A 15,292-nucleotide genomic window follows, 5' to 3' on the forward strand; every position below is an offset into this window, starting at 1 on the left:
AAGGCCAGGAACATTTAGATGTGGGTTTGTGGAAAGGGAGTAAGGGAGCCACCGATGTGAAAATAAATAAAAACAAAGACATTCCTCATCACCAATGGTCATATATGAAGAAGATGTTTGAAATTATCGGTGTAAAAAAGTGCTGGCTTTCAAGAATTCGCCGTCAAAAATCGAGAAAGAACATACAGGTAATCTAATGTTTTACTGTTAAATCTTTCTTTTCATGAGCCATTTTAATGTTTAAAGTTTTTTCCCTACAACTGTGTTTGTCTTTTATATAAGGAAAGCTGCCACATGTTTTATTTTAAATAAAAATGCTCTTAATGTTCTTAATTTCAACTCAAAATGTAGTATGTAGCTGTCATTTGAAATCTGAGGTTTTGTCAGATAGTTTCTATATGTTGTAGAAATTCTATACAGGTGAAGTATAAATAATAAACTTCCATTTCAAACTTCAATAAAATGCACAGGAAACTCACCTTCAATTTGTCATTCGTAAAACATCATAACTTTGAGTTGTTTTCAAAGACAGCTGGAATAATTCTACAATCTGGGATATGGCCATGGTGATGGCAAAAAATTTTTTTTATATATATATATAGATAGATAGATAGATAGATAGATAGATAGATAGATAGATATAGATATATATAGATATATATAGATATATATAGATACACACTCACTCACCGGCCACTTTATTAGGTACACCTGTCCAACTGCTTGTTAACGCAAATTTCTAATCAGCCAATCACATGGCAGCAACTCAATGAATTTAGGCATGTAGACATGGTCAAGACGATCTGCTGCACTTCAAAACGAGCGTCAGAATGGGGAAGAAAGGTGATTTAAGTGACTTTGAACGTGCCAGACGGGCTTGTCGGAACTCAGAGCCCGTCTCTGAGGCGACACATCGAGGGTGGATTCTTTGCTCAGAGGATTCCCAATAATGCCCAGCCAATTCTAGAAAAAACACAAATATAATAGACACAAAACCACCAATGAAGGATCCTCAGTCCTGGATGTGTAAAAGCAAAACTTCTTTATTCCATGCACGTTCCAATGAGCTCAATAGAAGGTGGGTACTTCACATCAAAATGAACAGCACATCAACAAATGATAGAGCACGCCATAGTGAAGGAGTACACTGACTGTTGTTTCACGCTCGTATTTATACCCTGTGGCCACCGTGTCTTTCTATTTTTTTTTAACTCCTTGGCCTTGAGTAATTCCCCTTATGTCTCGATCTTGCCTTCTCTTGTCAATTCCCCTTATCTTTGGTCTTGGTGTTCATTCCTCCAACCAATACCATATTTGGAGTTCCTGTTTTTCCAATTTCCCCTTATTTTCAGCCTTAATCTAGTTTTATTTAAAAAAAAATAAGTGTGTATAAAAGCCCTTATTGTCTCTAGATCCAACCATACCTTGCTTCCGTCTTTCAAGTGTGAACAATCATTTTGCGGCCTATTTTGTCTTCCTGCATCTGCAATGGGTAAGTGTTATGCTTTATTCTTTTTTATAATGCTGTTTACTATTCTACTTTTATTGAATTGAGTTATATCAGTGTATTAGATTGCCTGTATATATATGCTTAATTATATTACTAGTGCCCAGGTTATTTTTTAGTTGTGCATTCTGAACTGATTTTTACATAGTGTACAGATTCTTCTCTTGAATGTGTGTTATCCTTTGCCTGTGCCCCGCAGTCACTGTGATGTTTTCCCTGTTTAACATCTTATCTGTTGGTCTCTTTTGCTCAGCTCCACCACGCCTGCCTCCCAGAGCATCTCCGCTGGGTATTCTTCGCAGACAATTTCGTCCAGTTCCAGCTCTCCTCACTTGCTGCTGAGCTTACTCAATTTCTTGAACAGCTCTCTAGCCCAAGTGTCCCAGAGAATCTCTTTCTGCCTCCTCGCATTGTGCAAAGAAATTCTACGCATGACAAGAGCACACAGACTTCTCCTGACCTTAACGACCATCATGGCTGCTCCTGCTTTCCTGACACGACACCGCAGTTTTCTCCCTATCCTTCACACTGGTCTCCCACTGATTATTCCCCTACGTCTCCTGTTGCTCAGCCAAGTCATCGTGCTCCTTCACCCGGCCCTGGACCTAGCTACTCCTTCATGTCTCCTGCAGCTGCACCACCCCGTATGCCTTTTTATTCCAATAAAAATGCTTAAACTCCCTCAAGGTCGTTTTCTGTCCTTCTTTGTATATTCCACACACTCATAACATTCAGTCAGATTCTATCCTACTCACACATGTAAATACATTATTATTATTCTTATTATTACTATTTTACTTATACTTGGTGTAAATAAAGGTTTGATTAACATATAGATTAAATTGATTTTATCAAACTACTTCTATTGTGTCTAATAAGTTCTACATCGATTATTAAGTTAATTAGGTCAATTTTGTTGGATTAATGTTAGTTTGATTATAACACACGCTAGATAAGATTGATTAAAATTATTTTCTCGACATTACTACCCCCTCTGAGACTTTATAGTCTCACATTCCACTTACTTCTGTGATAACCTTTTATTAATCATACATATCTTGTAATGCGGCAGTAAAAGAATGTAAAAAATCTTTGAGTTCTTTGGCACATGTTGTTTTCTTCTGACCCAGATACTTTGCGTATCGCAGAGGGTCTTGTTGGAGCCCTGGAAGAGGTTACTAGCACTTTACCAGGCGCGCGTGTGTTGATATCCACGTGAATGTGTTGGTCCAAGGTAAAAATCCATTAAGGCGTAATATCCATGGTGATTAAAAGTAAAATGATCACAAGTACACAATTTAAACAATCTCCCAAAAAGTCCATTTGGTCAGGAAACCTACAAATCTATTTACACTAGTCTAAATGAAACATTAACTCGATAGAAAGGAATCTAGTATCCATGAATACCCGGAGGCTATCAAAACCAGTGTTAGTAATCAAATTCAGTGAATAATATTTAGTGTAAGACTACAACATACTTTTACTCCGTGTAATAAAGTGAACAAAAATCGAACCTTTCATTTAAAAATGAAACAAAAAAATGAAACAAATCGGAAAATGAACGCATAGACATAGATCGACAGATCGACATTACTCCCACCCTCACCGTGCGTAATCACAACATTGATGAACTAGGAGTGGGCGAAAAACCCTGGAGACAGCCAAATGCCAGGGAAAATTCCCACTCTGCCCGCCAGTGGCGCGACAGTGGAATCACCACCAAGGTCATCCTCAGTCGTGACTGTACATGCAGCTAAACATGAGACATGTGAAAAAGAACGAAAATGAAAATGAAACAATATAGTCCGCATAAATGTGGTGGAGCTATGGAACAGGTGACGACCGCTTAATCCAATGCGGCAAGTGAGCGGATATACGGCGACCAGTCCGTATTGCGAACCACACAGCGTTGTACCATTTTAGGCGGGAACGTCTACCCTGCATTGAAATTACTTCTGAGTCTATTGCACGCATGTCTGTGAATCAGGATAGGGCGACAGTGCCAATCCCGATGTTTTGCTGGTTCCGTTGTCCATAGAACATAGCCTCCTAAGGTAATGGTGTAGAATGTTACAGTAGTGCGTTGCATGACGAAGGTCGTGAGCAGGAAACTGTGGGTGTTTCGGGCCCTTGTTGAGAAGGAAAGAACTCCAAATGACTCGACCAGGGAGATAGCACGACATATAGTGAAGACACGGGTGACCAGCTGGAGTCCACCAGGAAGATCATAGACAGAGTTCTGAATGGAGTCTAACCACATACCCTCTGGAGAAAACATGTTAGCATGGCTCATAATGGCGGTCACTGGTCTACGCTGGTCCTCATCTGTATCCCAAGCAAATTCATCCCTTTGTGGAGGAAAACCGAACCAATCACGGGGTCCATCATAGCAGCGGTCACCCAAAGGACAGTTGTCACGGCTCTGGCACCACAAGCAATGTGTCTGGCTGTCAAAGGTGAGGGCCTCACATGCCTCACAGGGACCCCTGAATGTGTTGAAGGCGAAGCGAAATCCCTCATAACGTGTCAGTGAATGCGCACACACCAGGAAACAGCCGCAGATTTGGCTGTAAGCTCCTGGGTTCACCAGCGGCCATGTTCCTGCACACAACATGAAGAACTCACAACAACAACATGGTTCATACAACATGATTAAGACAGCAAGCATCTTGAAGCAATTTTCATGAAAGTGGGAAATATAGAAGTAAGACTCTGCGGGCACGTCATCAGTATTAACATCAGTAATCAGGCACAGATGGATAGATGGCTAAACAGATATATATATTTATATATATATATATATATATATATATATATATATATATATATATATATATATATATATATATAGTAAAAAAGGATATTAGTAAAAGGATATGTCTGGTGAACGTTATTCTTGTCCTTCGTTCAGGGTCAAAAAATCTGCTTTCTCGTTCTCATAGACGTTATGGTCCATAGCAGCATAGATGTGTTCCACAGTAGACTCCGGCTCTGTGACAACGGACATTGGGAGCTGTACATATTGTCCGAATAGTGAGTGCACTTGCTGATAAGTGCGCGGAGACAGGGAATTCCACAGCATACAAAACATGCCACGGCTCCAAGAATAATGGCAAGTGTAGTTCCAATACGTATCAGTCCCGCCAACCAGCTTGAGGAAAAAAGCCAGCTTAGCCAACTGGTAAGTGCGGATTCTTTCGCATTATTGGAGACCATTTCATCACGTTCTTTCTGCATTCGGTCAAGTAGATCGTGTAGCGGACCTGCAGAACCAGTGTGAAGAGGAATAACCGCACCACAGTCCTCCCCAATAAGATGGCATACACCTTGGTCTGGGCCAAGCATTTTGTCAATAGCGAATCTATTCTGCACAGCCATTAATGTAGTGGCGTGAAGTTGTTCTGATATCAGTTTCAAGGCTTCAATTGTGTGATTAATAAAACGTTGTTGGTTGTACCAAATATAATTTATCCAGGCCATATTACGATCTATTTGGATCCAAGGGAGAAACATTGTCAATGCCTTGGAGGCGCCTTTGTCTAGAGCAGCAAATTCAACCCGGAACACCCACTGGTGTGCCCTTCCAACTTATATAGATCTCAGGATCCGGGCCCCATGAGGGTAACCTAGATTTATTAGTGATCGTGAGATACTTGTCCTTATAATTGTTCATGATACTAGATAAGAAAGTTTTTTCAACGTCATCCTGAAGAGTGCTTCGACGTCGTCTTGATCTAACCAGGTCATTTAAACGGGTCTCATTTACCGCCATAACAATGAGACACCGGTGCACAGCGACCATGCCATAGGCTAGGTAGAACCTGCAGCACTTCGTTTCCACCACAGAACCAAAATATGTCTGCTAGGGGCAGTGTGCCCCTTCTCAAGCTTGGGACATGAAATTGACTACGTGCTTTATTATCACATTTCTGTGTGGAGGATTTACAAGAATCACACCTTTGTGTGGAAGAATTACAAGACTGTCTTAAGTTAAGTATGTGGAACGCTGCATCAATCTGTTGGCCACATGCTGCCTCAGGCAGTGATCCTACAGTAACTACTCCTCTTGCACGAAGGCACAACGGAAAAGTTTGTCCTGGATGCACAATCACCCGTAAATCATCATTACTAAGCGTGGCCAGGGGCTGATATTCGCAAGCAGCACTACGTGAGCGCATCCAGTCGGCTCCATAATCAACAGCAGCTGAACCCAATAGACATATAGCTGGACAGAGATGAGTGGTGTCATAGGGTGCTGTATCACATGCCTCTAACCCTACTGTCGGCATAACACGAGGTGGACGTCGAGATCTTCTGTCACATCCAATACATGTAGAGTTAGGCACTGCTGCATGCCCTGAATCTACTAACCATTGTCTGTATAGGTTAAGGGTAGGCTGAATGTTTGTAGCTTCAGTATATTTCTTTACTGATGTTACATTCAACCTTTTAGTGCATCCGACACAAATTGGGGCTTTTGGGTTAAAGGGATATTTGGGGTTCTTGTATCTAAAACTAAGTTGTATTCTAGGTAGGTTCATTCCTTCCTGCCAGTTAGGGACATATACTAGAATCTTATATAGATCAGTCCCATACACTAGAGATTCTGCTGAGGTTCTTTCGAACGTATCATGCGGGATCCCTACATTGGGAAAACCATAACACCATAAAAGCGTGATAGCAACGCAACTGTGGTAGGCTGCCATACGCGAGACTATTTTGAGGGGTACTCCTGTGACCACTATAATGTCTGTTCCTTTCTCTGTGTCGGTTATTCGAGCCTCAAGCCTCATCTCGTATTCGGGGGTGTCTGTTGTCTCTGTTGAGTTGTGAGGATGAACTAAGGATATAGTATACGTTACAAATATTTGTTGTGCAGTTACAGGAAAGAATGGTAGGACCTTGGTGTTATTTAAAATGCCCAGTGCACACCTGAATTGTTCTGCGAGCACGTCTCTTGCCGAATATACAGAGACCCTAGCAGCTTCTGCTGAAGTGAGACTGGTTTTAGCAAGGCGACCTAGAGGCCCTAGTGGTGTAGATCTTTTGTGTCTATATGTGGACATGATGCAACTTTCTGGACCTGCTGCCGTCTGAGAGTAGTTACTTAGAGATATGTTAGACACATGAACTGCTACATCTGCTGGATGATTTAGATATCGGTTAAGGGAAATGTATGCGCAAATGAACCATTCTACTAAAGCCATGACAAGTAATGCCCAGTCTCTTTTGGTGGGAGTCCGTTTGGGTTTTGAGGAATTCCTCATCATGATCTCACAGGTAGATGGATATCTAAGTCTACTAGATCTTGTAGATTAAGGGTGCCAAACTGTTCAGGCGGAGTGAAAGTGTTGTCTTCGCTGTCTAGTAGTCTACGAACAGTCTCTTCCACTTTGTCAGAGTCTAGTGTGCCGTGCGGTGGTCGTGAATCAACCTGATATGAACAGCCTGCCTTCGGTTTCCCTTCAACTGGTTGTGGCTGTTTGGTTTTGGCGCGAGTCCTGTATGCAGGCCCTCTGTCCTGTGCTGGGCCTGCGCCGTCGTCGTCGTCCTCTGAGTCGTCAGAGTGGGCGCAGTGTGCCAACTCAGCCTGAGATTTCCTCCACTGTGGTCCTTTCACCGCTGCTCTGCAACAATGGTTAAGATGATACCAGTATTCCTTACCTTCAACCTTGACTGCGGTAGGAGTTGCTAGTACCACCTTGAATGGGCCTTCACGGCGTGGCTCACTCCAGTGTTTCCTTTTAAACACTTTGATATACACGTAGTCACCTGGTTGCACCTGCTGCAATGGTTCATCCACTTGTGCTCCGTGGGTGGCTTCACAGACCTGTGAATATAAAGTTCTGTGTATTTGCATCAGATGTTTGCAATAACTAGACATGTCTGCTTCAAGTTGGTCAAGTGAGGAGCCTGTGTAAGGTCCTTGAGTGAACGCAACTGGCATTGGTCGTCCAGTCAGCAGCTCATGTGGTGTCAGGTGTGTATTGCGATTTGTTTGAGAGCGCATCTTCATCAATGCCAGTGGAAGAGCCTGTACCCAATTCAAATCTGTGCTAGCACATATTTTTGCTATTTTCTCTTTCAACACCCCATTTGCTCTCTCCACCATTCCTTGTGACTGTGGATGGTAATCACACCCCATTCTTTGCTTGATGCACAAAGCTTCTGCGAATGCTTTGATCACATTATTTACAAAATGCGGTCCATTGTCAGAGCTCAGCTTGTCAGGTATCCCAAACCTTGGAATCACTTCCCTAATCAAAAACTTACCTACGGTCTTTGTGTCATTCTTGGCAGTAGCTGTTGCCTCCACCCATCTGCTAAAATGATCTATTACTACCAAGATGTATCTTTTCCCTTCCTTCCTGTCTGCCATGTCCACAAAGTCCATCATCAAATGTCGAAATGGTCCCCTTGTTTCAGGGATGTGACTGATTGGTGCTGTTAAATGTTTCCCGACATTACGTGCTGCACATAGCTCACAGGACCTCAGGAATTTGTCCACCATACTGGCCAGATATGGCGACCACCAATTCCTTGGGATTGTGTCTATTGTCTCCCTACGATCACAATGATCTACCCCATGTGCTTCAGCAATGAGCTTCGGTAAAAGAGCTAACGGTGCTACCCACACTCCATCAACACTCCTCCATAACCCAGTGTTGGGCACCTTTCTTTCTCTTCCCCACTTGCTACATCCTGATATTCCCCAAGATCTTCTTCTGTTATCTGCCCTCGTACTTCCTCATGTTCTTCATCCTGCACCATCACCTTTACACAATCTTCGTCTACCGCTGCACTCTTAGCTGCCTCATCTGCTGCTGCATTACCTCTACTGACCAACTCACCATCAGATTTGTGGGCTTTACATTTCACAATAGCTAATGCCTTTGGAAGCATCATTGCTTTGAGCAAATCAGAAATTGCAGGACCATGCAAAATGGATGATCCATCAGCTCTCTGGAAACCCCTTTGTTCCCAGATGGGTCCAAATGTGTGACATACCCCATGTGCATATGCTGAATCAGTGTAAATAGTACACCTTCCCCCTGCTCCCAACATACATGCTGCTGTTAAAGCTTTTATTTCTGCCAATTGGGCAGAACAAGGTTGTGGCACGCTTACACTAGCTAGTACTCGAAATGAGTCATCTTCCTCATTGTGCATGACCACAGCATATCCTGCTTTATTGCCATCATTCGCGCGATAGCAAGAGCCATCCACAAACAAAACAACTTGGGCATCTTGCAGTGGTTGGCTCTCTAGGTAATCTCTAGCTTTTAGAAATTTCTCTGCTTCTGTAGTGCATTCATGGGGAATTCCCTCATCTGGTAAGACCACTCGATCAGCTGGATTGATTGTGAGGCACCTCTCAATTGTTAGTTCTGGTGCAGACAGGATTACATCATACCCTGTCCTTCGTGCATTCATGATCACAAACTTTTGACTTGTCAGCAGAGCATGTAATGCATGAGAAGTGTACAGGGTCACTGGATGACCCATCGTGATTGTTGATGCTTTTTGATAGGCAAATGCTGCCGCTGCCAATCCTCTGTAACAAGGTGGCATGCCTTTTTCCACATTGTCAAGAACTGTACTATAGTATGCAATTGGCTGTTGTGCTAAAATGGCTGATGCAAAACCTCGCCTTTCTGACACATAGAGGTGAAATGGTTTTGTGTAATCTGGACAGGCTAGTGCTGGGGCAGATTTTAGATCACTTTTGATTGTTTCAAAGGCCTTTTTGCCTTCCTCTGTCCAGATTCTTTAGTTTGACTACAAATCAGTAGGTCGTCCACATATTGGAGCAAACTGCTCTGAATGTCTAGATCTGCCAGATCTCGTGCTAACACCTGGTTAAAAATTGACGGACTTTCACAATACCCTTGTGGCAGACGCGTGTAGGTGTATTGTTTTCCCCCGTATGTGAATGCAAACAGAAACCGAGACTCAGGATGCAGAGGTACACTAAAAATGCTGAGCATAAATCAATCACAGTGTACCATTTAGTCCCTTCAGGGATGTTTGTTAACAGAGTGTGTGGATCGGGTACTACAGGATTTTCTGCTACCACCACACGGTTTACTGGTCTTAGATCATGGACCAATCTCCATTTGTCTGAATTGGGTTTTCTGACCGGAAAAATGGGTGTGTTGCAAGGGCTGTTTGTTGGAATTAACACTCCTGCTTCAACTAGTCCCTCAATGGTTGGTCTTATCCCCTCTATTGCTTGTTGCGACAATGGGTATTGTTTCTGGTAAGGTAATTGCATATTGGGTTTTAGTTGAATTTTTGCCAACCCTGATGACTTAACTAACCCTACATCTGTCTGATGTTTAGTCCATAGCTTTTCCGGAATCTGTTTCAGTACCTGTTCTTCTTCTAATTCAGTCTGTTCTACCTTTTGTTGCCATTGTCCTACCTGCCCTACTTGTGTTCTCATTTGCACCTGTCTGTTGATCAAAATAGTGTGAGCTATCACACTGTCTTCAGCTGTTAGCTTTATTTTGAGATACTTTCTGTCTGACGACACACTCATATTTTCTTCCACTGGTATCCACTCAGTTACCTGACTTGCTTCTCTGACCATTGGCCCTAAGTCTTTTGATTTAAAATTTTGCCCGATCATTAGGGAGACATGTGGAACAGAGTTCTCAACTGAATACCATTGTGCAATGTGGTCTGGTAGTTGTACCGTTGCAGCTATCCCCTGGGGACCAATGATCACGTTTTCTGTTTTGAGGCTGTATTGGTTTCCTTCTACATGTTCTCCCCACAAAGTCTCATATTCTTCATCTTGTCCCCCCTCATCATACCTCATTGTGCAGTGCCATGGTTTTCTGGTTTCCTCACAGTCTGGACGCATGTTTGTAAACCATGTTTTCAAGTGGTCATACAGCTTGTGAATTTCTGAGGATGTCACGTCGAGTTCTAGCCAATAGACTTTATCCAGTGTCTGTTGTTCTATTTTTCTTTCCACCATCACACACTGTTGAGCTAGGCATTCAGGAAGTTCGACCCACACTCCTGTAGGTCCACAGAAGATTTTTGCTCCTAGCTTGCACAGTACATCTCTGCCTAATAGATTTGCTGGGGTATCGGGGGAATACAACAATGGTGCTTGTATTGTGATTCCTTCTACTGTTATGTCTTGTGGCTCTGTGAAATGCAAAGTTTGAGTTTTACCCGAGAAGCCTACTGTCTTTACTGCTTTGCGTGAGAGGGGGAGCTTAGAGCCTTCTTTTCCAATGCTTGTAAATGTTGCTCCTGTGTCAATCAAAAACGATGTCTGGAGCTGGTTACTCACATCCACCATTATGGTTGGTTCCTGTGCAGGGTACAGTGAGGTGGGGCACTGTACCAGCTCCCCCCTCTGGCTTCTCTGGGCATCTTCACATGGATATATACGTGGATATTGATGATTTGTTGGATATGCCATCATTGGTTGTCCCACAGGCATTAATTGCTGACTTCCTTGATCTGGTATGGTTTGACTAGCTGGATCCTGCTGTGCATTTGTTGGTATCATCATGACTGCTGCTTGTTTAGCTGAACTTTTATCTTCTTTGCGTTTTTCTTGATTTTCTTGTTTGCTCCGTGCTATCTCTCCAAGCTGTGTAGCAATGTTATCAAATCTTCTGCTGCTTGTTTATTTGCTTCTTTCTTTTTTCTATACATTTCCACAGCATGTGTGATATTTGCCTGGAAAGCTGCCCAGGGCAGGGCATTAAGTCCCACAACTGATTTAAGCTTCTCTTGTACTTCACTTGGAAGCGCCCTCTTCAACATTATCTTGAACAACGTGAAGTTGGCCGTTGTCTCATCCCATGCTGACCCCATCTCTTCAGCCCATGCTTTCTGTAATCTGAGGATGAAGGCAGCAGCTCCCTCTTTTTCATCCATTTTCAGGTTTTCCACTTTGGTTAGATCAGATTGAGTTGGGTATGCGGATCGAAGTGCATTCCATACATCGTTTCTTTTCGCTCCAAATGTCCAGCGATCATACTTTTGATCCTTTCCTACGTCTCCTAGTTGTGCCTGATCCAATATCTCTATCATCTTAGCTTTTCCCAATGACTGTGTCAAAATCGCCTTGATATCTCCCATAGCCAGCATCTGACCCATAGTTTGTTCTTCAAAGCGTGTTATCCATCTTTGTGCTCCTTCACATATGTTAGGCAGTCTGCTTATTAGTCCCGTAAGATCCATAAATGACCATTGTGTGTATACTGATTATGTACCTTTTATAATGACTGGCATTTGTAAGGATTTTCGGTAATTGGGACTTGTCCTTTCTTTTTCTTCCATGTCTTCTTCTTCATCATTGTGATCTTTTCTCTGTACTTGTGATCTTGTTATCCTGCGTCTATGCGGAAAATCAGTTATCGTTTCTTTTGTTTTCTTCTGACTTTTCTCTCTCCCAACCTTTACACCGGTTTTTGGCCGATTTATTGACAGTTGGGACTCTAGCTCATCAAGATATTGTTGGCAATGGTCCATTCTTTCTGAACTTTCCTGTTCAGCTCTCTGTATCTCTGCCTCGAGTTGGGCGTTTTCGTGTTGGTATAGCTTCACCTTTAATTGATGATTTTCACCTGTCACTTTCGTTATGATCTCTTTTGTATGGTCCATTTCCCTTCTAGTGTCTTTTAGAATTTCTTCCATTTTCTCCATCCTCTTTTGGGTGTTTGCCAGTTCTTGTCTGTTTGTTGCATTCTCTTCTTCATGAAGCGTCATTTCTTCTTTCAGAGCTTTTACCTCTGTGCGTAGTGGATCACTTCTCAGTGGCATTTTTGGTGTCATTTCCAATATTCCATGAACATGCACCTTTTCCGCTCTTTCTGGGTTCAGGACAACAAAATATTCTTCATCCTTACATTCTTCTCCTGAGGTCGAATCCTCCTTTCTTTCATTCTTGTTTCTGACGTCTGGAAGAGATGTGGCTTTGCTTAGTCTTTCTTGTGTTTTAGGGGTGCTTTCACGCCTTTCTTGCCTTCGTGTTTGCTTTTTCTGGTGATGTCTTTGATTCTGATCATGCTCAGGCGGCTCTAGTTCCTCTCGCTCTCTCTACCAGTCTTCAGGTGGGATATCTAAATCATAATCATGTTCATAATCATATATCCCTTCACTGCCGCTTTTTTCATCATCTCCCTCTTCTCCATTAGGATTCTAAAATAACACTCTGTTTGTTTGTCTTGCACTTCCTTTGTTTATCTTGTTGTCTGAAGCCGGGAGTTCCATTCTCCCTTTAATACGTCCTCCCGTTATGTCTAGTTGTATGTCATGATATTCTTTCTTTTCCTCTATTACTGGGTAGAAACTAATTACCTTATGCTTTTTCACTTCAGCATATGGTGGTGGTTTCTTCTGTTCCTTTGTTTATCAAAGTAGATCGAAGATGGCGGCGCGTGCACAACGCGAGGCCCAGCGTCTCTCCAGATTTTGCGATTCAGTAGCAATTTCTCCATCAACAGCAAGTTTATTCACGCAGAACAGGCTTGCACACATCTCATACAGCCGAGAAGCATTACTAAACATCGGCAACACTCACAGATACGGGCTTTCAACGGACTTTGAACTCCCTCGGGAAATTGCCCGAACACCGCGGACCGCTGATCCAGCTCGGCCGACAGTGAGACCACAGCGCCGGCGGCGAGACCGTAAACAAAGGAGGGGGAAGCGAGGCGGCATCAGGGCTAAGCTAAGGCTAAACCCGCATCAACCAGCGATTCCAAGCGTCTTCCTTGCCAATGTACGGTCTCTTGCTAATAAAATGGATGAGTTGCTGCTCCGGATATCATCACACAAACGGATTAAGGAATGTAATGTCATGATTTTCACGGAAACATGGCTCAACAACAACATTCCCAGCAGCGCCATTGAGCTCGGGGGTCGCAGTGTTTATCGGGCGGACAGGACGGCAGAGGACTCTGGTAAGCGCAGAGGTGGAGGTCTGTGCATTTATGTTAACAACTCATGGTGCACGGACTCTACTGTTACTGAAAGTCATTGCTCTGTTCACTTAGAGTATTTGATGATTAAGTGCAGACCCTTTTATTTACCGAGAGAATTCTCAGCCATTGTTGTGACTGCTGTGTACATTCCACCGGATGCTAATGCTAAGCTAGCTATGGAGGAACTGCATGCAGCTATCAGCAAACAGCAGTCTGCACATCCTGAAGGAGCTATCATTGTCGCTGGAGATTTCAACCACTCCAACCTGAAATCTGTCTTACCAAAATTTCACCGCAATGTCTCCTGCTCTACTAGAGGGGACAAAACACTGGACCAGGTATACACAAACATACCTGGGGCATACACAGCCATTTCCCTCCCCCACCTGGGTCAGTCTGATCACCTCTCTTTGTTCATGCTACCCAAATACACACCACTAATCAAACGTGTGAAACCAGCTGTGAGGACAGTAAAGGTGTGGCCAGAGGGGGCCATTTCTTCTCTACAACAACAGTTTCAGGATACTGACTGGAACATGTTCGCTTCACAGGCCACACTGGACTTTCACACAGACATGGACAGTTACACATCATCTGTTTTGGACCATATTAACACGTGCATTGACAATGTCACTACTGTCAAACACGTGAAATGCTTTCCTAACCAGAAGCCGTGGATGAACTCTGAAGTCCGTCTCCTGTTGAAAGCAAGAGATGCTGCCTTTAAATCTGGCAGAGCAGAGGACTACAACAGAGCCAGGGCCAACCTGAAAAGAGGCATCAGGAAAGCAAAGCTCACATTTAACCACCACATAGAGGAGCACTTCCACAACTCTGACCCCAGACGCATGTGGAAAGGCATCCAGTCAATCACGGACTACAAACCCACAGCTCAACCAACCAGCAGTGCCTTCCAACCGAACGAACTTAATCACTTTTTTGCTCGTTTTGACCAAAGCACAGGACATTTTACACCAACCACGGACTCTGCTACTGCTTACAGCCCACTTTCAATCTCAACAACGGACGTCTATTCAGTGTTCAGCAGAGTGGATGCACGTGGGCAGCTGGCCCGGACGGCATACCGGGGCGTGTTCTCAGAGCATGCGCTGGACAACTGGCACAGGTTTTTACTGACATTTTCAACCTGTCACTGGCCCAAGCCATGGTACCTACATGCCTGAAGACCACTACTATCATACCAGTGCCTAAGCACTCAGCTGCTAAATGCCTGAATGACTTTCGCCCGGTTGCACTCACCCCATTGCTATGAAGTGCTTTGAGAAACTGGTCCTGAATCACCTCACTGCGGGCCTACCACCTACACTGGACCCATACCAGTTTGCCTATCGCCCGAACAGGTCAACAGAGGATGCAGTTTCCACAGCTCTTCATTCTGCTCTCACCCACCTGGATAAAAGCAACACATACATCAGAATGCTGTTCATTGACTTTAGCTCTGCGTTCAATACAGTCCTCCCACTGTACTGATCACTAAGCTCAGTGAACTGGGTATCTGCACCTCCACTTGCAGATGGATTCTGGACTTTCTCACCAACAGACCTCAATCTGTCAGGTTGGGAAACCAGGTATCCTCAACCCTAATTCTGAACACTGGCATACCGCAGGGCTGTGTTCTGAGCCCACTGCTCTACTCCCTGTTCACCCACGATTGTGCTCCTCTGCATAACTCCAACATCTTCATCAAGTATGCAGATGACACCACCGTGGTCGGCCAGATCGACAACAACGACGAATCGGCCTACAGGAAGAGATCCGTAATCTGGCAGCATGGTGTGCCAACAACAACCTGACTCTCAACGCCACA

The sequence above is a fragment of the Silurus meridionalis genome, chromosome 17 (assembly GCF_014805685.1).
Source record: "Silurus meridionalis isolate SWU-2019-XX chromosome 17, ASM1480568v1, whole genome shotgun sequence".
NCBI lineage: Eukaryota > Metazoa > Chordata > Actinopteri > Siluriformes > Siluridae > Silurus > Silurus meridionalis.